General features: G+C 46.4%; 1 long non-coding RNA gene across 1 annotated transcript; it reads left to right on the top strand.

Annotated features, from left to right (window-relative positions):
* Positions 1-20,213: 20,213 nt before the first annotated feature.
* LOC143643299 (uncharacterized) lies at positions 20,214-21,315 on the top strand. The gene is made up of 2 exons (XR_013156199.1): positions 20,214-20,482; positions 21,196-21,315. It is a non-coding gene; the product is annotated as an uncharacterized LOC143643299 (long non-coding RNA).
* The last annotated feature ends 700 nt before the right edge of the window (positions 21,316-22,015 follow it).

Below are 22,015 nucleotides of genomic sequence, written 5' to 3'. Positions count from 1 at the left end.
CAATTCAACAGTTTCTGACACAGCACCACTTAATAAGACTCACTATCAACTTAGGAAGGGGGATGATGAAGCTGGGGGAGGGAGAGTGAGGGAAGAAGCGGAGCTGAGAGGAAGAAAATACATGACTTTTTTAAAAACAGAAAGTCAGTTGTCAGTTTCGATTATAGTATGAACAACCAGGGCAGGTCCTTAGAGGTTAAAACATCTCCCAAACACAGCAGAATCTTCTGAGCAGAGGCACTGAGTTGGAAGAAGCCAAATCCTTTCTTAAGAAATAGGGTAGCTGTGGGTATAGGGTCAGAGTGCCACTTATCATGGCTTTAGAGAGCAAAAGAGGTCATTGAAAGCCATGGCATCTTTTTACCATTCCTGACCTGGCCAGTTGCCCATTCTCTTCACCTGAGCAGCAATTTCACTGGAAGCTAGGAACACAACCTCTTCTCACCCCTATAAAACTCCACCTTACCAAGGAGTTGCTGGGCTCACAATGGGCATCCAGCAAATACTTGTTGAGGGGACAGAAAACATCGTTTCAACCCAAGAGAGGGTCTTATCTCCCTTGAGGAAACAGAGAATAAAAATTCAGAGTAATTGAAAGAGTCCTGGAAATTAAAGAGTCGAATTTTCATATGTCACCCTTTAGAAAACTGAGAACAAAGAGGTAAAGCAAATTGCAAAAAAATGATACAACTCAGTGACTTTAGCCAGACCCCAGACCCAGCTCTCCTGAGCCCTTGTTCCGCAGTCCTCTGAAGGTGTCTTTCAAAGATAGCTCATTGACTCTGCAGATGGAGGGTTCAGCTGCACAGGAATTTGGAGTCATTCACTCATCGCCCACCCATCCATCCTTCCATCCTGCACACGCGAGGGGTGGCGGTGTACATGCATGAGGTAGCAGTCGGGGCAGAGGGAACAGGAAAGTGAATAAAACCATATCCTGATCTGTCTCCTGCTGCCCTCACCCCTGAGCTGAGAAGGCATACAGACAGGAAAAAACTGAGCGTGGCTCCATGTGCTAAGAGTGAGAACGGTGACATGCACCCAGGGTTATTGAGGTAGGATTGCGGTGGTGGGGGTTGGTGGGGCGAGGTGGGGAAGCAGGTGATTTGGAAAAGCTTCGTCAACAAAAGGTACAACTTGAATTTGTCTAAAAAAGTGTAGATGGTGGCAAATCACAGCAGGGAAAGAAGGCATTCTAGGCACAGGGAGCCCAAAGATGCCCTTCCTGACGCTCTCCCACCCCCTGGATTGGGGCAGAGCATTCTGTCAGGACTTCTGCTGCCCCTCTGAGCATGCCTTAAAGTCTCTCAAGGGAGCTTTCATTGTCATCTCATAACTAAAGAGTCCATGGGATTTGGTGACAAGCCGGCCACTGTGTGCTGTCCCTGGCCTGTTAGGTCATTTCTGCTTGCTATTTGCTCTTGTAGGACCATATCCCATGCCTTCCTAACGTGTAAAACCCCTGTAATCTGGCATTTATTCATGTCATCTCTAGTAGTGTCTGACTGCCCTAAATGGGAGTAAAGTCTTACAGACAGGGACTGCCTGACTGCTCCCCAGGGTGTGGGGGCACCTAGGAGGTGCTCAATAAATGTTGACTTGATATATGCCTGAATGGTGGGAGCAGAAACTCTTTTCAGAGGTCAGAAAGCAAATGGGATGAGGAAAATAGACAGAAAATGTTTCCACACAATGTACCATGAAAGGAAAGAGATCAGTGTGAAAAGGGAACACAGGGTTGAGGGAGAGGCATAGGAGAGAAAAGACTTTTTGTAGATTTAGGGGTAGGGACAGTGGCCAGGTAGAGATTGAAGCAACAAGTTGGCACAGGGTGGGGATGATAATATTGAGCAAGGTTTCCAAAGGAATGAGATCATGAGCACAGGTGAAGGACTTAGCCTAGAACAGTAGAAGGATCTGTCTTTTGAGACAGAAGAAGCAGACATTCACTAAAAATTATATCCACAACATCCCAATGCTAGCATCTTATCTTCACTCCATCCTAGCCATTGTGGGGTATTATTTTCAACTCGAATTTATAATAAGGGTCTATTTATGACTCTGCTCAATTTTCCTTCCAGAAGACCAGAGCATAGAGTGTTCCCCCCTAAATGGCTTTGATCTTCAATCCACTCTTTCATGGAAGTCAGAGCACATTTTCCCAAGCCCTCCAGGAAAGACCTGCCCAAAGGTCCTTGTACCTTCTCTACACTAAGATGATCTCCCTGCTTTCCTCCTCCCCCTCCCTACAAAGAACCATCGGAGTCCAACCATTTCCAGTATAACATATCTCTGTAGCTTTTTCTATGCTGCACTTGCGGTTAATCTCCCTGGACAGAGGGTCGCAGCACCAGATGATCCAAATCTCTTTAGTGTGAGTCTGTGCACCCAGTCATTTGAAAGCAGAGCTCCTGGATTGAGCTCAGGGCCTCTAAGAGGCCAAAGCCTTCATGGCACTGAAAACACCCATCTTGGTGTCTCAGAATTGGGTGGTGTCCTCCCAGGATGGATCTGAGCTCCTTGGTCCTTCCTCCTCCACCTCCACTGTCACAAACAGCTCCAGTTCCCATGAATCCTGGAGGTGGAACTGCTGTCAGATCACCATTGATCTGCTCAGGCTCTGCTGTGGAGGCTGACCTGTGAGCCTCTCTGTCAGAAAGCCCCTCCCCACATGACCAGGTGCTGATCTCCAAGCCCACAGCCTCCTGCCCCTTTCTCCTCCTCTTAAGGAGGGGAACAAATGGAGTCTCTGCTCAAGAGGCTGGGAACCATGGAGATAGCCATGACTAAGGCACTAGAGAAGAGGGGAGCTGATGAAGATGTTAAAGCCAGAGACTTCACAAGATGGGGCACTGGTTCCTTCTTTCTGTGTCTACAGAGCCACCCCAGTAGCAGAAATTGGAGTAACTCCATCTCGATCCTTCTGTGAAGACAGCACCACCACTCTGGGAAACCCTACAGACCTCATGCAAATTTGAAAGGCATTCCACTGATTCCTTTTTGTCCTAAATGATTTATTTGAAAATTTGATTTATAAATGTTCATGGAGGGATGTAGTCATGAAAGAAGAACAGCGTTTTGAGCCAGCCGACCCAGTTCTAGATCCAAATAGTACTCTGATAATAGCTGAGTGACCTTGGGCAAATTACTGAGTCTCTTGGCCCCCAGATTCTTCACATATGTGAATAGGGTGGTGGCACCAATCTTGAGAGTTGTTGAGAGGATGGCCTATTATGTAGGGGAAGCACCCTACGTGGTGCCTGGTGCCAAAGGTGGTCAGCCGGCAGTAACCTCTTATGGCTAAAGCCTGTGCGAGAGCCCAGAGAAGGTGGTGTTTAGGGCCAACACAATTTATCATTGTCCCTCATTTTCTCCCAAATTGGCTGTGCATTTACAAGGGGTGCATTTACAGGGGGCAGGACCAGGAGAGGTGGCAGAGGATGGTGGAGGGGGGCAGGGTGCTTCCTTCCAGCCCACCCTTCTCTCACTAACACAAGCAACAGCAATCAGCTTCTCCTCTTCCCTAACCTGTTTCCATGGTTCCCGCCCAGACTGCCTCTAAAATCTGTCACACTTTTAGCATAATGTGTAGCAGGCACCGCAGCAAATAGCTTTGTGTCACCAGCAGGGTCCAGGCTGGGCCCTTCCTCCCATCCCTGGGGAGGCTTCTGGCCTGGGAGGTCAGGCTGGGCACCTGCAGCATGGATGTCCACTGAGTGCTCCATTCTGTCCAAATTACCTGTGCTTGCCAGGTCCCTCTCACAGGTGGACCCATTAGTGGCTTTGCATGTACAGCCTGTCAGTGCTCTAATTACACCCTTAAGTGGAAAGCTGGCTGGTAGATTTCCATGCTTTCCGTTGGGTACCTTGCTCCACGCTGTTGTCAGAAAATTTACGGTATGGCCCACCTGTCGGAGGGTAGTTGCCTACCCCTGTTTCAGCTGATATTTTGTTTGTTTTTTAAGATAAGCTGGTTTTTGAAAACAAGATTGAAAAGCAGCAAGTAGAAAGAACACATATCTGAAGGTAGAATATGTGAATTCAAAGCTCACGTCCATCATTTATTTCCTGAGCAATCTTGGCATTATTTAACTTCTCTGAGTCCATAAAATAAGGAAGATAATAATACCTATGACTTCTGAGCTGTGGGGGCTAGCAGATGAAATCGTGTATGAGAAATCTTTTCTAACGACAAAGCAATATAGAAATGTTCACTATTCTTGTACAACCTTGTTAAATAGGGAGACATGGATTTTAGACCCAAATGTGCAATTAATTAATTTGCTGAATGACTTTGGGTAAATCACTTGGCCCCTCTGAACCTATATTTCCTTATCTATAAAACAAGATTAATAACGTCCACCCTACCTCACAGGAGAGGATCAACTGAGATCAAAGCAGGACATACCTTGAAAAGTATAAAGACCCCCATACCTGCAAGGTAGTGGTGTTAATTAATGTAGGCTTGCAAATAAGAATGTGAGATTCATGGGCTCTGAGTACTTCACTGGCCCCTTTCCCCAGGCACGTTGCCACTGCTGAGAGTAGATACAATGTGGCAGTAGAGATGAAATCTGAGTGGGCAGGCAGCACCCCCATAATTTAACAAAATATGTTGAAACTTTGCCCTTTTCCAGACATACTTCAAGTATTCATATACTCATTTTATGATTATTCATCTAACCCCAACAGTCACATAAGGCAATACTATGCTAAATGTATTATCATCCCCATTCTACAGATGAGAACCTGAGGCTTAGCGCAATTAAGTAACAACCTGAAGTACCACATGTAATTAATGGTAGGGCTGGGACTTTGAACTTAGTCTTATCTGATGCCAAAGCCTAATAATAATAATAGCTGCTGTCTTAGTTTCCCAGGGTTGTGATGACAAATACCATGCAGTAGGTTGGCTTAAACAACGGCAGTTTAATTGTCTTACGGTTCTGGAGGCTAGATGTCCAAAATCAAATTCTTTCTCCCAGAATCTGTAATGCTCTGGTGCTGGCTTGCCACCATCTGAGGGATCCCTTGGCTTGCATCTCTGCCTCCATCACCTGGCCATTGCCTCATTCTCTGGCTTCTGTTAACTCCTGGCTTCTCTGGCTTCTGCTTCCACGTCCAATTTCCTTTGCTTACAAAGACTTCAACCATATTGGATTAAGGCCCTCTCTCATTCGATTTGGCCACATCTTAACTGATAATGCCTCCAAAAGTCCTACTTACAAATGGATTCACAACCAAAGGAACATGGATTAAAACGTGAGCACGTCTTTTGGGGCAACATGATTCAATCCCAAACACCTACTAACAGGTTCCAATGCAGTTGCAATGCTTGACATGTATTACCCACCTAATTCTTACCTTACAATGTCGGTATTTTTTGGGTCCTCCCTATTTGCAGATGTGAAAACTGAAGCACAGGCAGTTGAGGTAACTTTCCCAAGATGTCACAGCTAGTAAAAGTGCCATACCCTACATGTCCAAGCGTCTGATCAGGGAAAGGCAGAAGCCAAGGATGTTGGCTGCTCAGATCATTCACCCAAAGTGAAACAGCTTCTTACTCAGGACCTAACTCTAAAGCATGCACTACCTCTACACTGCTCAGGTAAGTGTTGTGCTTAGCAAAGAGTCATCATCTTTTTTCTCATACTACTTATACTATTATCAGCTTATTAATGATGATTTAGAGTTAGCAAATTATTTTCTTATTATTTGAAAATGGTCTTGTGTACCCGTTGTTGACAGTGCTGCAGGCTAATGTTGAATTAGCTTAAGTATGAGGGGACTGACATTTTGAGAAGGCCTTGCTGTGTGCTGTGTCATATGATCAAAAAGTCCCATTTTACAGATAAGGAACTCGGGGTTGAGAGAGTGTACATCACTGACCCAAGTTCATGTGACAAGTAAGAGTCAGAGCCCAGATTTGGACTCATCTATGCACTTTCCACTAAACCTTCATTTGTACAATTAAAATAGCCTCCATGAAGTCTACTACAGTCACCCCAGAAGGTAGGGGGGGTCACAGGGTCGGAAAAAAGAACCAGGAATAGGAGCTGTTAACAAATGCCAGAGGAGGCTGGAAATCTTCATCAGAACATATTACAACCCCCTTGCAGAGAAGCAAAAATCATTGCAGCTGTCCCCAGGACAGTATCCCCCCTAATGTGTGCATGTAGGCACATGCATGCACCACACAGGCACACACAGCTGCCCCTGTGCAGCCTAGACAAACAGATTCCACCCATATGATGTCAAGGACCCAGCACTCGCTAGCTGCTTCGGCTGGGATGACACCACCAGAAGCCATCGATCACCAGCTCAGCTCTCATCCGCCCTGACAGCAGGGCAACACTCTTCCCTCACCTCCAAGAGGCCTGTCTTTCTCGATGGACTCTCCGGGACAGATACAGAAAGTGAAGTCCACAGCAGGCCTTTACCCAGCTCAAGGATTTTCCCTTTCTAGAGAAAGCGTTTCTCAATGTAAAAGGAGGGGCATATAGAGCACTGCCCAGGAAGAAAGCACACCACTGCCTAAGCCAGGCACTGCACGAGCCCACTTTTGACTCTCCTCAAGGATGAGCTCAACCCCAATCACTGCAAGGCAGGAGGAATCAAAGCTGTATGTTTGCAATCCAGAGAGCTTAAATCAAGTCTCAGTTTTGCTGTGTGCTCTCAAATAGTTTACTTCTCCTCTCTGGGCATCTCTTCCATCTGCTGCAAAATCAGGAGCTTGCATTCAAAGCTCCTCTGGGCTTTAAGGGTGTACATTCACTGGCTTTACCAGAGTAGTTCCTTTCCCTTTGCCCTGCATGGGGTAAAAGGCGCAGCCAGTGATGACTAGAAGAGTGTAGCTCTTCCTCAGAAGCTGAGGAGCTGAGATCTTTGGATTCCATGACTCCTATCTGCTGACTCGGGTAGGAATGCCAGGCTTTTGCTTCCTGCTGCCCACCCTGTCTGGTGATAAATTCAGCTCCTGGAAAAATGGCTGGCTCAGAAAGGGTGTTATGAAAAGGCTTGTGAAAAGGACACATAGCTGACTAAACAAATGAGCACTTTTGGCTTCCCCTTCCCCCATTGTCTTCTAGTTTACCCCGAGGTAGTCACCTCCCAGAGTTCATATCAGGTCCTTCCCTGGCCCCTGACCCCCAGTCTGGACACTGGTGTGCCTGGAGCTCTGGGCCCTGGACTCGTCCACATCCTGATGGATAAACCCCCTCAGTGCAGTGAGTAACCCTTTATCTGACAGGTAATTAGCTAGAGAGAAAGCCAATTAAAACAGAAGCCATATTAATAAGAGAGTGTGGGTGTGTATTTGACTACAGATGCACAATGAAGTACTTTAATTTGCAGAGAAAACTCTTTTGGTTTGCAGAGTTTGTTTTGTTACCAGAGAGAGGGATACTGTGAGAAGACCGGCCCCTACACTGCTGGGAGAGAAAGGCTTAGGATGCAAATACTTTATTCTCTTCTTTAACGGACATATTGGACCAATATGTCCAACCCAGCTCCCTGGGTGGCAGCCCTTTCTCGTGTGGTGTCTGCAGCAATGACAGAGCAGGGGCTGCAGCACCCACGGAAAGGAGGGCCTGGCTGCCACGGCTGCACAGTTATTTCTGCTGGCAGTGGCCCCTGGGGCAGTCTTGCCTGGGGACTGGAGGACGGTGGGCATTCAAATTGTGTGTATTGTGCCGTGAATGGAGCCCACCCCACCCCTTGATTTTGAGCTAAACAAGTCCAGCCTCTTTCAAGGCTTGTCAGTGAGGTTGTCATTTCCTCTGGAAGGCCTCCCCTGACCACCGGAAGCTCAAGAAAGGAACCCAAAGTCCTTATCCCCTTTTCAGGGATTCACAGGCAGCTAGTGGTGAAACACAGGCTTGGAGACAAAGTTTCCGGGTCCAAATCCCTGCTCTTAGTAACTTAGGGAAGTTAATTGGCCTCTGGGTGCTTGATTGTTCTCATCTGTGAAATGGGCCAATGGTACCTTCCTCAGACAGTTCTCATGAAAATTAAATGAGATAACACATGTACAGCACCTAACACCGTGTGGGGCACATGGTAAGTGCCTACACGGAATTTATCATCACGGCTTCCTCATTTTGTGTTTACTTATGTACACCCCTCTGGGAATTCGCCCGTCTTTCTCACAGCTCCGTGAACACTTGCTTGGTGCAAAAGGACAGGGCAGCTCCCCATTTCCATTTCAGACTTGGGGCAGGCACCATTCCCTTAGCGCCCAAATCTCCTTCCCTAGCTCCCTCCCTCCACGGGAGAGCTGGTTTCCTCCCTCTCGCTTAGGTTATAGTTGATACAATAAAGAAAAGTGAGAACTCGACTAAGAGAAAAGAATAAACAGCTGAGCGCAAACGACGACGCTTAGATCCCGGCTCCCCCGGCGGGCTGGGGCCCCTGGGAGGGCGGCGGCGGCGGCGGCATCAGCACCTCGGAGCGCGGACCCGGGAGGGGCTGGCGGCATTAAATGCCGATTACCCCCGGGGCATGTGGTTACCGCGCCGCGGTAACTCACCCCCTGAAGCGCCTGATTGCTTAAGCATCTCTTTGCAAAATGTTTATTTTATTTCTTTTTTCCCCCATGAATGTTTAATCAGGTAACTTGAGGAGGAGCACAGCAGCCCTCTCCAGAGAGCGGCCGGCCCGAGATGGCGTGATCAGCCCTGTTTTTCAAACGGAGCACGGCCACCGCGCCCTGGCCTTCTGCCTCACTGCCCCCAGCTGCTGCCCCCCAGGGCCCCGCATCCCGCTGGGCCAGGCCCAGGGCTCTCCTGGCTGGGCTCCCATACGCTCGGCGGGGGGCGGGGAACCGGGGTCCTGATTTTCCCAAGAGATGCCGCGCTGTTGGCTGCAGAGCCGGTCCTCTTGGCCCAAGCTCAGACGGGGGCCGGCGTCCCTCCGCCCCCCAGCCAAACCCTCTGCTGGGACAATCCGCCTCTGAGAGCCAGCACTGAAGCAAAGGGAGGCCCGAGGCTTGCCCACTTGAAAATCCTAAAGTGGCTTTTTAATCCCCCTCCTTTCCTGGCCTCCCTTCAAATTTCTTTCTTTAACCGAGGCCATCTGCACAAGCAGGCACGAAAGGCCTCTGTCCTCTCCGCGCTCACCCCAGTTCTGGCAAGACGTGGTCTCCAGGTGATTCGGCATTGTGATGCCTTCACCGCAGGGCGGGAGGCTGGGGGCCACCTCGCACTCCCCGGGGTAAGGAGAAGCCGAGCGCCCCTGCCCTCCCGGTCCCCCATTCCCCGCTGGTTCTGCGCTGGCTTCAGGCTGCCTCCTGAAGCCCACCCCCATCCCCCTCACTTATCCTCTGCCTCCTGGGATTAGGGGGAAAGCCATTACCTCAGGATTAAGCTTCAGTTTGATTCTCATCAAAGACTCTGGTCACTGAGTATTTGCTTAACACCAGACCTTTCAGGCCCCATCAAATTTAACAAGGCCTGACAGATTTGGGATTAAACAGAGAAACCCAGACAAATCCATACTTTCATAGGAGCCCCCGGTGGCTGCAACAGGACAAGCAGGATTCTAGAGACAGGGGAGGCCCCAAAGTTAGCTTCTTCCTTGTGTGTCCTCGGCAAGGGCTTGGCCTCCCAATCTGACACCCCTCACGTGAGCCCTGCCCCCCACCCCCTAGGTTGGATGTGCTCCCACACTCCCTTCGCCTGCAGGCCTGTTCAAAGGCAGCCCTGATTCGTGATGGGGGGCGGCGGGGGAGCGGGGCAAGCTGGGCAGGATGGGAGGAGCCCACGCCTCTGGGCGCCTGCTCCCTCAGTTTTCCCCGCCACCCTGCACTTGCTCAGTGCTGCTCTTTTCTCTCCTCACCCCGCTCTGGGGTGCCCCCAGATCTTATCCCTCCATCTGTGGGTGCCCACCCTCAACACCTTAATTCCCCACGCTCATTTGGGCTAGATATTGGCCAGAAGCACCGCGACCCAGCTCTGGGCGTGGACTCAACCCAGCTCTGGAAACCGATTTCTAAAATCATTTTGCCACACATGTAATTGAAGAGACAACGTGATGCAGTGGAAAGTGTCTGCTGGCTTGGAGGCTGTGGAGCAGGATGCAGATCCGACTTCCTGGCCACATGACCTTGGGCCCCACCTGCAGTTTCCTCCTACATAATAAGAAGCTGAGAATGTAGAGCAGCGCTAACAATTCCTCAGAGAATGGTTAGAAAAGTGAGAAAAGTGGAGCTGGGTCAAATTTCCTAGTACAGTGCTTGGCATAAAGTTATGCAGTGTAAATGCTTTCTTCCTTCTTCTTATTTTTTGATACAATTTGATTAATTAAAAGCAAGCAAACAGAAAAGCCTCCACCTATTGTCTACTCCCACCCCATTCCACCCCCATTTATGGTTTTTACTTCTTTTTCTTCCATTTCGTATTTCTAGCAAAAATTTCTGCCTCTCCTCTTCCCATCTCCTAAAAGTTGCAGAGTTCCTTGAAGGGTACTCAGTGAACACCAAAGAAGTGGCAATTCTTGCAATTCTTTAAAGCCTGTTGCTGGTTTCTCTCAGACTCTCTGCCCATTTCCCTTTGGACCAGCCTGACTGCTAATTTGCACAATTGCCTTTACTCTCTCAGACTTCATGGGTAGACATGGGGTGGGTGGGATGTGGGGTAGGGTAGGGAGACCTCATGTTAGCTTTTATTATAGATACAAAGGAAAACAATGGCTTGTATTTACTGAAAATTAATTTGGGGGAAATTACGTTGTCATTTGTTTTACTCTTCTTAATTAAAATTTACTTGGTGATGAGAACACCAAATGCAACAACAAATTAATTAACATTTGGGGCGGGCCACGGTGGCTCAGCAGGTAGGAGTGCTTGCCTGCCAGGCCCGAGGACCCGGGTTCAATTCCCGGTGACTGCCCATGTAAAAAAAAAAAAATTAATTAACATTTGGTTAGACATTACTCACAGACGGGACAATTTCCTTGCGGGCTGTCCTCTGTATTTGACGGCCATGGGGCAGGGGTGGGGCTGGCCCCGTGTTATGGGTTATTTGGGGCTGGTGCTCTCCAGAGAGTGTCTGCCTGGACAACATGACCACTGGCACTTCCAGGCACCCAGGCCACTTTCAAGCTACCTGTGAGATCAATCTGACCTGAGCAGCCTGGGGAAGGACCCAACCAGCCACTTGTATCTTCACGTCAAGAATACTCTTTTCGGGCAGGCCACGGTGGCTCAGCAGGCAAGAATGCTCGCCTGCCATGCCAGAGGGCCTGGGTTCGATTCCTGGTGCCTGCCCATGTGAAAAAAAAAAAAAAAAGAATACTCCTTTCATCCCAGAAACTAGTAGAAAGAAAAGATATCATCAGGAAGCTGGGCTGCATGGACGCCGTCTTGCCGCCAGAGCAGAAGACGGACCTGGAGAGCTGAGGAGGCCCCTTCTAGCCAAAGGAACCTTAGACTCTAATAAAACATCCCTGGCTTAGAGAAACCAGTGCCAAGCCCCTTCTGTTCATATGTTATATAAGGGATTCCTGTTGGGCCTAAGGAAGAACTTTCCAAAGAAAAAACTAGAATGGTAGAGGAGAGTTCATGCCGAAATAAGCTGGGATTGAGCTTTTTCTGTTGAAGAAATTATCCTTGTTTCTTACAATAGGGAAGAGGAGGCTAAGACCCAGGTAGCTTCCCTGGATTTGAATCCCAGCTCCTCTACTTGCTGCTGTGTTACCTTGGGCAAGTTGTATTACCTCTCTGAACTGTGGTTTCCTTGGATAACAATAGATTCTATGTTTCTAAGGCTGCTGTGAGGAATAAGCAAGACAATACATATAAAGAAAGGGAACAGGGCGCAGCACTCATAATTATCACAATGGCTGAGAGCCCTTGCTCAAGAATCAGCAGCAATTGCTGAGTGGATGGGTTGCACTTTGGGGGTCGCTGAGTGCCAATTACACACTGTTACTAATCTGAACTGTCTCCCAAAGACGTGAGGCCCTACAGTGAACAATGTTGGGACAGCCTGGCAGCAGCAACTCCGTGGGTAATGAACTCTGCAGCCTCAGAGCCAGGGCTTTGGGCTTGAACAGCATAGCTACTTACCAGTTACAGAACTTCTCACTGCCTCAGTTTCCTCATTGGTGTAATAGAGACAAAGAGAAGTTCTTATTTTGAGGAGTAAATGACTTCAAAGTGTCTGTGGTAGCTTGGAGCTATGTACCCCAGGAAAAGCTGTGTTCTTTTAATCCATTCTTGTGGGTGCAGACCTGTGGTGGGTGGGACCTTTTGGCTAAGTTGTTTCAATTGAGCTGTGACCCAGCCCATTCAAGGTTGGTCTTAATCCTTTACGGGAGCCCCTTATGCAAGCATAAAAGGCAGAAAACACTCAGAGAGAGACAGAGAGAGAGGTGTCCCAGAAATGCTAAGAAAGGACCCAAGATGCTCAGAGAGAAAGCCACTGGAATCAGAAGCTGAAAGTAACAGAACCTGGTAGCAAAGGACCAGCAGATGCCAGCCATGTGTCTTCTCGTATGACAGAGGAACCCCAGATGGAAGCAAGACTTTCTTCAGAGAAGGTACCTTCTTCTTGATGCCTTAATTTGGACATTTTCATGGTCTTAGAACTGTAAATTTGTAAACTAATAAATCCCCATTGTGAAAGCCAACCCATTTCTGATATATTGCATTCCAGCAGCTTTAGCAAACCGAAACAGTGCCTAAAATAATGCCTGGCACATGATGCTATAAAAGCACTTATTATTATACTTGTATTATCTCATCAAGGCCCTTTCTGACACCGTGAGCAGGTCAGAAGGGGGAAACAGAATGCTCCAAAGGAGCCCATTCTCCTCAGTCCTTTGGGGGTTGCTGAGTGCCAATTAGAGACTGTTACTAATCTGAACTGTCTCCCAAAGACGCAAGGCCCTACAGTGAACAATGCTGGGACAGCCTGGCAGCAGCAACTCCATGGGTAATGAAGCACGATTCTAGCCAAGCAAAGCAGCAAACCTATAAATAATTCCCCTTCCTGACAAACACGAGGGAGGGCCTGGATTGGGTGCTGGCTGATAAACGATGATAAGTGGAGTCTTCCCCGGCAAAACAGCCATGGTCCAGCAAATTGGGGCTCCTGGGGGGAGGAAAGTGGAAGTAGGGGTGACCCCAGAACCCATGCTCTCAAGAGAGGTTGTTCCAAGGAGACTGTGCCCAAGCTGACCTTCCCTGGGCTTTCTCGCCACCTGCCCTTGTCCCCTCTATCCACCAACTGAGAGGTCGTCTGGAAGGGTCCACTCATTCTTTCAACAGCCAGAGACCAGGGGGACAGCAGCAGAGGGAGGGAGAGGCTGCAGAGAGCCCCTTGAACAGACAGGCCATCCCTCTTCAGCGACCAGAAGACTCCTAGAGGTGGAGCCAGGACACATGAAGAAGAAACCTTGCTTGGCTCAGTGTTAGAAGCAGGTCCTCTGAGGGGTTCAAGTCCCAGCCACACCCACTTACCTGCTGTGTAACCCAAAGCTACACAGTTAGCTTCTGTGCCTTAGTTTACTCCCTGTAAAACAGAGATAATTATAGCACCTAGCTCAAAGGGTAGTTGACAAAATTATATAAGTTCGTACGTAAAAGATTCAAACTAACCCAAAACTGGAATAGAAGAAGCGCTGAAAAGCATCTGCTGCTATTATTAAAAACCTAATTCCTTCCCTAAAATATACACAATCCATTCACTTAGCACATTTTCAAGGAACACTAAGCAGGCCCTGGCATTCACTGAAAGATACACAGTGAGACCCATCAAAGTCCCACATGGACTGCATTTATTTCATTCAACAAATTTTTATGGAGCATCTACAATGAGCCAGGTACTGTGATAGTCACTGGGACATAATTGTGGCCCACGCAGAAATGGTTTCTACCTAATAATAAGGATAACAGTCTGTAGCAGCTGCTATTGCTGCCTTCCCCAATATCCTTTCACCCCATCTTTCTTACTGATAGCCCTCATATTGCCCAGAATCCTCCCTCCCCAACACTCATGGGTCATATTGGCCCAAAGGTCCCTTTGCAATGCATTGAGTGTTTTCAGAATGGGTGTGTAGACCAAACCCTGTAGATCAAGATGCGAGGGGAAGGCTGGGGGCAGGTCTGGGAAAAGCTCCCTCTATCCCAAGAGATTGCTGCAGGGAGAGGCAGTCTCTCTCCTGTCTCTGAGTAGTGCTGAACTGAGAAGCCATTTTAGACCAGACTGCAGATAAAGCTGATATCCAGGGTGGCAGAGCAGAGACCTAAAAAAAAGGACTTAAACCTCTGATGACAGCCCTGGGTCCCTGAAACCACCAACCCTGAAGCCTGATCTACTTTTGAGCCTCAGTTAGTTAAATAAGCTGATAAACAGCCCCCTGGTTAAGCCAGCTGGAGTCAGGGTTTCTGTTCTTTGAAGCTAAACGTCCTACAGAATCATAGACTAATCACAATATACATTACTATTAATAGTTAACATTGAAAAGTGCCTGACATTTCACAATGTACTTTCACATTCATTATTTTATTTGATCTTCAAACCAACACCATCAGAAAGGTCTTTTTATCCTCATTTGCAGATGAGGAAGCAAAGTCTCGGGGAGCTTTTGTGACTTGCACAAGGTCATTCAGTTGGAAAGAGGAGCTGGCTCTACTCATCTGAACCTGGGTCTGCTGAATCCACTTTCTGTTTTCTTGCTCCTATTCCAACAAGGCTGCCATGGCTCTAAACATTTTTGGAATGTCTTCTGGAATGGCCTTAACTTCTTTTAAAACATGACAAACAGCCCACAAAGGGGCTCTCTTGCTAGTCTTCCAAGGACTTCAGGCATGACCACCAGGATTTTTCTTCCAAGGTTTCAGCAGCTCTCATCAGAACCGTGAGGCACTTTGGAGCTATCAAGAAGACAGGCAAAAGCCCAATCTTAATCTTCTGGGCAGGAGCCCCCATTGACTTGGGAATTCAACCAGCCCAAGAGCACTGGTAGCTGATCGAAGAAAAGGGACAATGCTTGTTGCCATTGACAGTGACATTTATATTATCTCCCAACACAGTACTAAAGAGAAGTGGTGCCAAATTCAGGAAAGGGAGGTCATAAAATACGATAGAAGAACTACACAAAAGACCTATTAACAGGGTCCAACTCGGACATAGGCTGCAGACAGGGAGCAGCCAGGCGTGGCATAAGGCTGGGGGCAATAGTTGTCCAGATCAGGACTTTGTGAAAGGGCAGAGGTTTGCATTCATTGTGGTCAGAGAAGGGGCAAGTCAAAAGAGCAAAGACCAAAGCTGAGCTCAGAGAAAAGGCCAGAACCTAAAAATGGGTCTGCAGTCAAGGAGGCCTCAATGAGTGAGAGGCAGATCCAGAGCTCAGACAGGCTGTTGTGGGACAGATGTACCACCCCGATGGCCCTCTGTCCACATTTGCTCCTTCGCTTTCTTCCACTGTTTCCAGATCCTAGGAGTTTTAGAACAAGGTGTATTATAGCTTCTCTAGAACCATCAATTGCTGGTGGAAGATGGGAAAGGGGTGATATTCTTTTTGTTACTGTTGGAGCTGAAGACTAGCCAGGGAACAAGATTGTCATTGTCCCCTAAAATGAGATGACATGGGGACACCTTAGCAAGAGCCGTAACAGGATGACAACTGCAGAAAACAAAAGCTGGGAAGTAGGGAGATTGGCTCCATTACCTTAAAGAGAAGTCTTGAATGGTCCCCAGGAGAACCGCAGGACTCAAGAACAGAAGGGAAGGGTTTGAACAGTTGTGAGGGCTGAGAGCAAGAGCATTTATTTTTGTAGCCACCTATGCCCTTCCCCTCTGTGCTGATGTGCCCTGGGAACTTAAGTTTGCATATATGCCTGTTGCAGAGCCTAATCTTCATTCTGTGAGCATGGATTTGAGATCTGCAAGAGTCCAAAGTCATTTGGAGACAAATACAGTGAATAAGTAAGTGACCAAGGTGGGTGTGATGGTTAAGTTCTGGTGTCAACTTGGCCAAGTGATTGTGCCCAGTTGTCTGGTTGGGTGAGCACTGGCCTGACAGTTGCTGCAAGGATATTTCATGGCTGGTTGATAGACGGGACGGCTGCTGTGTGAAATCATCAGTCAACTGATTGCATCAGTGGCTGATTACATCTGCAATTAACCAAGGTGTGCCTCCCACAATGAGATAATCCGATCAGTTGAGGGCATTTAAGGAAGAGCTCTTTCACTGCTTCTTCAGCCAGTGAGCCTCTCATAAGGAGTTCATCCAGACTCTTCATAGGAGCTGCCAGCTTCACAGCCTGCCCTACGGATTTTGGACTCTTCCATTCACAAGGTCAGGTGAGACACCTTTGTAAATCTCATCTTTACAGATCTCTCCTGTTGATTCTGTTTCTCTAGAGAACCCTGTCTAACACAGTGGATATTATCAAAATTTGGTCAGTAACCACTCTTGGTAACTGTTGCCACTTTCTAACGACAACAACAAAAAAATCCTGAGGCTCAGAAAGATCATGCGATTGCAGAATTTTACATAAACTCTCTCTTTAAATTTTTATAATGACTAGAGTTGGCACTGTATAGAGTGAAGAGTATAGCTTTCAAGTTCAAATGATAATTCTGAATCTTTCTATATCTAAAAAATAGAGATACAATATATATCTCACAGTATTGCTCTAAGGTTGTATGCAAAGGGTTTGGTCCAAAATAGGTCCCAGAGATAGCACTAAAGAAACCTTAGTTCTCTCCCTTCCTCTGCCCCAGAGACTTTCCAGAGCAAAAGGTCACATTTTACTCTTTTTATGTAGCATGAACTTTCACAAATGCTTCAGAATTTCTTCATTGCCAGCCTAGTTGAGTGTTTGACCTTCTGGAATGAATTCTGTGTGGTTGTTATTGATGTCAATGAAATAAATCAACATTGTCTTTATTTCTGATTTTGACTCATACTTTCTGTGGTTGAAGAGGTATTGAAATTCTCCATAGCATGCTTGGGTTCTTAGCTTCCTGCTCACAGCAGAAATGACAGCAGTGCCTATTAGGTGACCTACTATATGACAGGGACGAAGCTATTACTTACATCTAATTTCATTTAACTCCCACGACAGGCCTATGCAGTAGGAATCATAATCCCCATTTTCTAGAAGGGGAAACTGAGGTGCCAGAGGTGAATTAACCTACCCAAGGTTAACTGGCTAGTAGTGGAAGAGAGTGGAGTTAATCCCAGCTCCGTCAGGTACTGAGGCCCATGCTCTTTCTTCACAACACCCCGGGTTGCTATTTTGTTTCAAAAGACATTGTTTTATCTGTCTTCCCTTAAAGAAAAAACATCAGAGTAAATGCCAAGACTTCCTTGTTTCTCTTCATCACTCAAAATGCATAGAACAAGTTTATAAGAACTTTACTCCTATTCAGATTCATTCGAGAATCTGTCTGTTCTTTTATCTAATTTTAACTCTTCAGCCATCCTTCTATCTGAATGTGCAAAATCTATGACCTTTTCAATATTTCCATTGGGGCATTGGACAGCTGCTCCATGTATCATCGTGGACAGCTTGACTTTGGTCTTAGAAATGTGGGTGCCTTCACACAGTCTCCCTTCTGGCATTACCCCATCTGCATCTTCCACTTTTAACTTGCCAGAGTTCTCACCTGCAGATTTATTTAACCTCATCCAAAATGTGACTTTAAAGTTTTGTTCTAAGCATCAGCCCCTCACTTCCATACCAATACAAGAAAACACACACTTTGGCTCACTACAGCTACATCTTCAAGGCACCAACACTGCATCCCCGTTACAACCACAACCCCTCAGCTTCCACAAATGCCTGTATATTTCATCTCAGTATTCTGAATTCACACCACACAGTCATACCCAGGTCTCTTTGTCTAACAGCAAGACTCTACTGCCTAACAAAATGCAATCTAACAGTTACCCAAGCACCGAGTAATACCAACCACTTCTGAAAATGTATCCTACGGAAATAATCGGGAAATGGACAAAGCTTTGTGTATCAGTGTTCACCACATATTATATATAATAATCAAAAATTGGAAACCATCAAAGTATCAACAATAAGAGAATAGTTAAATAAATTATAGTACATAATTACCATGGAGCATTTAAAGATGATGTTTTCAAAAAATGTTTAAAGACATGGGGAAATGTCACAGTATAGAATTAGATTTTAAAAAAGAAAAGGAAATAATTTTCAAATTCATGAAGCCTTGTTAGCTGGAAAAGGGAGTTAATTTATTCTGAGGGGCTCTGGGGGAAGAGATAGAAGGAGCATCAGTTAGAGAAAGCTACCTTGAAACTGTTTAGGGACAGTATATGAAGAATTTTCTAATGGTTATATTTGTCTGAAAATGTAAAAGATTGCTCTGGTAGGTAATGATCTCCCTGATAGGGGAGGAATTTAAACCAAGGCTGGGAAACCACAAGATGGGGATGCTGTGAAGGACATTCAAGCACTAACTGTGCAATTGACCCGGTGTGCCAGTTTGAAACTATTATGTACCCCAGAAAAAGCTATGTTTTAATTCTGAACCAGTCTTGTGGGTTGGAAACCTTAGATTAGATTGTTTCCATGGAGACTGACCAGCCCATTGTGGATGTGGCCTTTTGATTAGGTGGAGATGTGACTCCACTCATTCAAGGTAGGTCTTGATTAGCTTACTGGAGTCCTTTAAAAAGGGAAACATGTTGGAGAACCCCCAAATGCAGAAGCCCCAGGAGACACCTGGAGAACAGTTGCTTCAGAGCTGACAGAGACACAAACATTTGGAAATACTTCAGAGTCGACAGAGAGAGCAGATGCATAGATATGAGTGTTTGGAGATGCAGAACGCAGCAGACATTGCCATGTGCCTTCCCAAGAGATGCTAAGCAAGTCAGAATCCCAGAAGAGCTAAGTGAAGGCCCACAGATGGTTAGGAAGGAAACCACTGGAATCAGAAGCTGGAAGCAATGGAACCAGGAACAAGAACCTGCAGATGCTAGCCATGTGCCTTCCAATGTGTCAGACATTGGCTTTTCTTAAGTCAAGGTATCTTTCTCTGGATGCCTTAGTTTGGACATTTTTATGGCCTTAGAACTGTAAACTTGTAACTTAATAAATTCCCTTTTTAAAAGCCATTCCATTTCTGGTATATTGCATTCCAGCAGCAGATAACTAAAACCTCCAGATAACCTTTAAGGTCCCTTCTAAGCTGGAGATTGTAAGATTGTGCTAGTAGCTTTTGCATCCTAACCATACCTGAGCATGACCAGCATTGGAGAAGACTGAAAGGAGAAGGTGTGAGGGATAAAGGTGTGGACCCAAGCAACAGCAAATGGGTCCAGCTTCAGTGCCGCCAGGGCCATCTCTATTATGGTGCAGCTGCTCACTCAGCTCATACGGCCTGGACTTCTTTTATCTTCCTTAGTGGCCCATTTTGCCTGGAGCAGTACTCACATGCAGACATTTTTCTTTGGCCTTGTTCGAGCCTGCATTCACCTTTTCAGTATGTATAACTATGGTCTCCCATGGGGACATGTGGACCATAGAGATGGAGGAACCAAGCAGGCTGTGATTTTGTCTGTCCTTTCTCAAAAATAAGCGCACAATGGGGCACCTCACTTCATTAGCTGTAGTTCAGGGTCACTTGTGTATGCTTGATTCATAAGGGGAATTTGGAAAATATTAGGTATTGGGGCCACTTCACTGGGAAAGGGTGGAGAAGCTACCTGGGAAATGGCAAAAGAAAGATTTGCATTAGACAAAGGAGAATCTGAGGTTTATTGAGCTTTTACAAATTCTAAGGAACACCTAGCACCCAGGTCTTCATTTCTAATATCATCCACCAATAAAAGGAACAAGTGCTTCTTAGAGAAATGGCTGCTTCTGGGACTGAAACATCTAGTAGTGCCAGAAATAAGTGCTGAAAAAATAAAAAGCTGGGGGCATTCAAAAGGACCCAGAAGCCATCCTGAAAGAGTTCCCAATGGCCAAAGCTAAAACAATATGAGCAACAGAATAGGGTAGTATTATAATATAGCCCAAAGTATACAATAAATACCCATGAATCCATACTTCTATAAATATATGATTTAATAAAGAAATAAATGAAGAGAATAGACAAATCTCCTGTGAAAAAGAATTCCAAATCACTTACGTAGATACTCCACCCTCAAGAAGATGGAGCAGAGCTCCCCACTGCTGTGTCGGGGCTGCACATTGTGACCTTCCAAAGAGTACAGGATGGTGAGGGGGGAGAGGGGGGAGGAGTGGCTTTTGTTAGGAAAGACCTGCTGGACACCCCCGGGGCCAGGTGATCAAAATGAACTTCAGCAGTGATAAGCACTGTTGATAATCTGCACGCTCCACGTGATGTGATGAAAATAGCCCTTTACCTCTTCTGTGATCTTCCTTCCCATAACCCAGACCCCCAGTCTAACCACGTGACTAACTGAGATGCATTCTACAAAATCCCTGACCAGAACTCCTCAAAACTGCCAAAGTCATCAAAATGAGGTAAGCAAAGAAACTCTCCGCCAAAGGGAGCCTGAGCTGACATGATGACTAAGTGGAATGTGGTCTCCTGGAAGAGAATAGGGGCATTGGGTAAAAATTAAGAAAATCGGAATAAGGTGTTGACTGTAGATAATAATGATATATCGATGTGGGTTCATTAATTCTGAAATATATATCATACTGATGGGCAATATTAACAACAGGGGAAACTAGGTATGGGGTATGTAGGAACTCACGGTACTAGCATTACAATTTTTCTGTAAATATAAAACTTTTTTACAATATAAAGTTTATTTAAAAAAAAAAAAAAAGAGTGTAAGGAAGACGCTAGAGAGGATTTGACCCGTGCAAGTACTTTGTAGAAGTTGACTGAGGCCAAGAGCTCAGAGAAAGAAACAAATTGGGTGGATTTCCAGCATTGGGAAACCAAGGAGAACAAAGTGATAGGCCAGGAAAATCAGGGCACTTTAGGATAGCCAGTTTCAGCCTGAGCCTGGGGTTTGGGCCTCGTTCCTGCCAGAAACGGTCCTGCTTAGCCAAGCCTAAGCAAGCTGGAGCAACGGTCAGAAGGCTTTGTGTTAAGCAAGACAAAGCTAACCTCTGAGACTCTGCCGCATACCAGCCATTTGACAGCCTTTGGTATTTTCTTTAGTCCCTAACTCCAGGACTTATTCACCTGGAATAAAAGTAGTTCTTTCATTTTTAACAAATAGCAGAGCGAGTCGATTGGCTTGCACACCTTCCAACTGAGAAGACAGACCTGAAGCTAGAAGCCAGCTGCAGGTCCACAGATCGTCAACTGGAGGGACAAATAAACACATCTCCGTTTACAACTTTGAATTCGTGTTTCTTAGAAGCAGATAGACTGGGAGCTAAAGAGAATGGTTTGACAGCATTCCTGGCCGCTGCCATCCTAGAGAAAGGGTGATGCTGAGGATTGGAGAGTTCAAAAAAAAAGGAGACTCAGTCATGAAGGAAAGGCAAGGAAGTAAAAAACATCCCTTCCCCAGCTCTCAGCAAGTTGAATTAAGAAAAGGGCAGGGCCTTGTTTCCTGTGACTGGGATCATTGATTGGCCCCCAGCCCTGGGGGTCTGTTGTTCCCGGGTCCACCCTGCCTCCCCTCTCTGTACTCTGCCAGCTTCGGGCTTTCTTACACCCCAGAACACCCCCCTCCCATAGATTTTTCTGGGGCTGGCTCTTTGAGCCCAGTGGGTGCCTTCAAGCCATGCTTACCGATTGCCCCCACTTGCTCACATTCCAAGGAAAAGTAGTAGAGAAAAAGTTTGGGGGGTCTTATGATTAAAAAATTGGCTGGGCAATGTTTTATGCATGCATCTGTTATGCTAAAATAACCATCCTTTCTAACCAGGCCCACCTGCTGTCTTTTTCAATTTTAAGTATTTCTAAGTAGCAATCAAATCAGTATAATTTGTTCTTTATCTCGGCAAAACCATTGTGAAAGAAAAATGTGACCATTATGTTACATCAGGGAAAAATACAAGCCCTTTATTTGCAGCCTTCTCTATATTCTA

Source organism: Tamandua tetradactyla, chromosome 8 (genome assembly GCF_023851605.1).
Source record: "Tamandua tetradactyla isolate mTamTet1 chromosome 8, mTamTet1.pri, whole genome shotgun sequence".
Lineage (NCBI taxonomy): Eukaryota > Metazoa > Chordata > Mammalia > Pilosa > Myrmecophagidae > Tamandua > Tamandua tetradactyla.
This window is presented reverse-complemented; position numbering and strand designations above follow the sequence as displayed.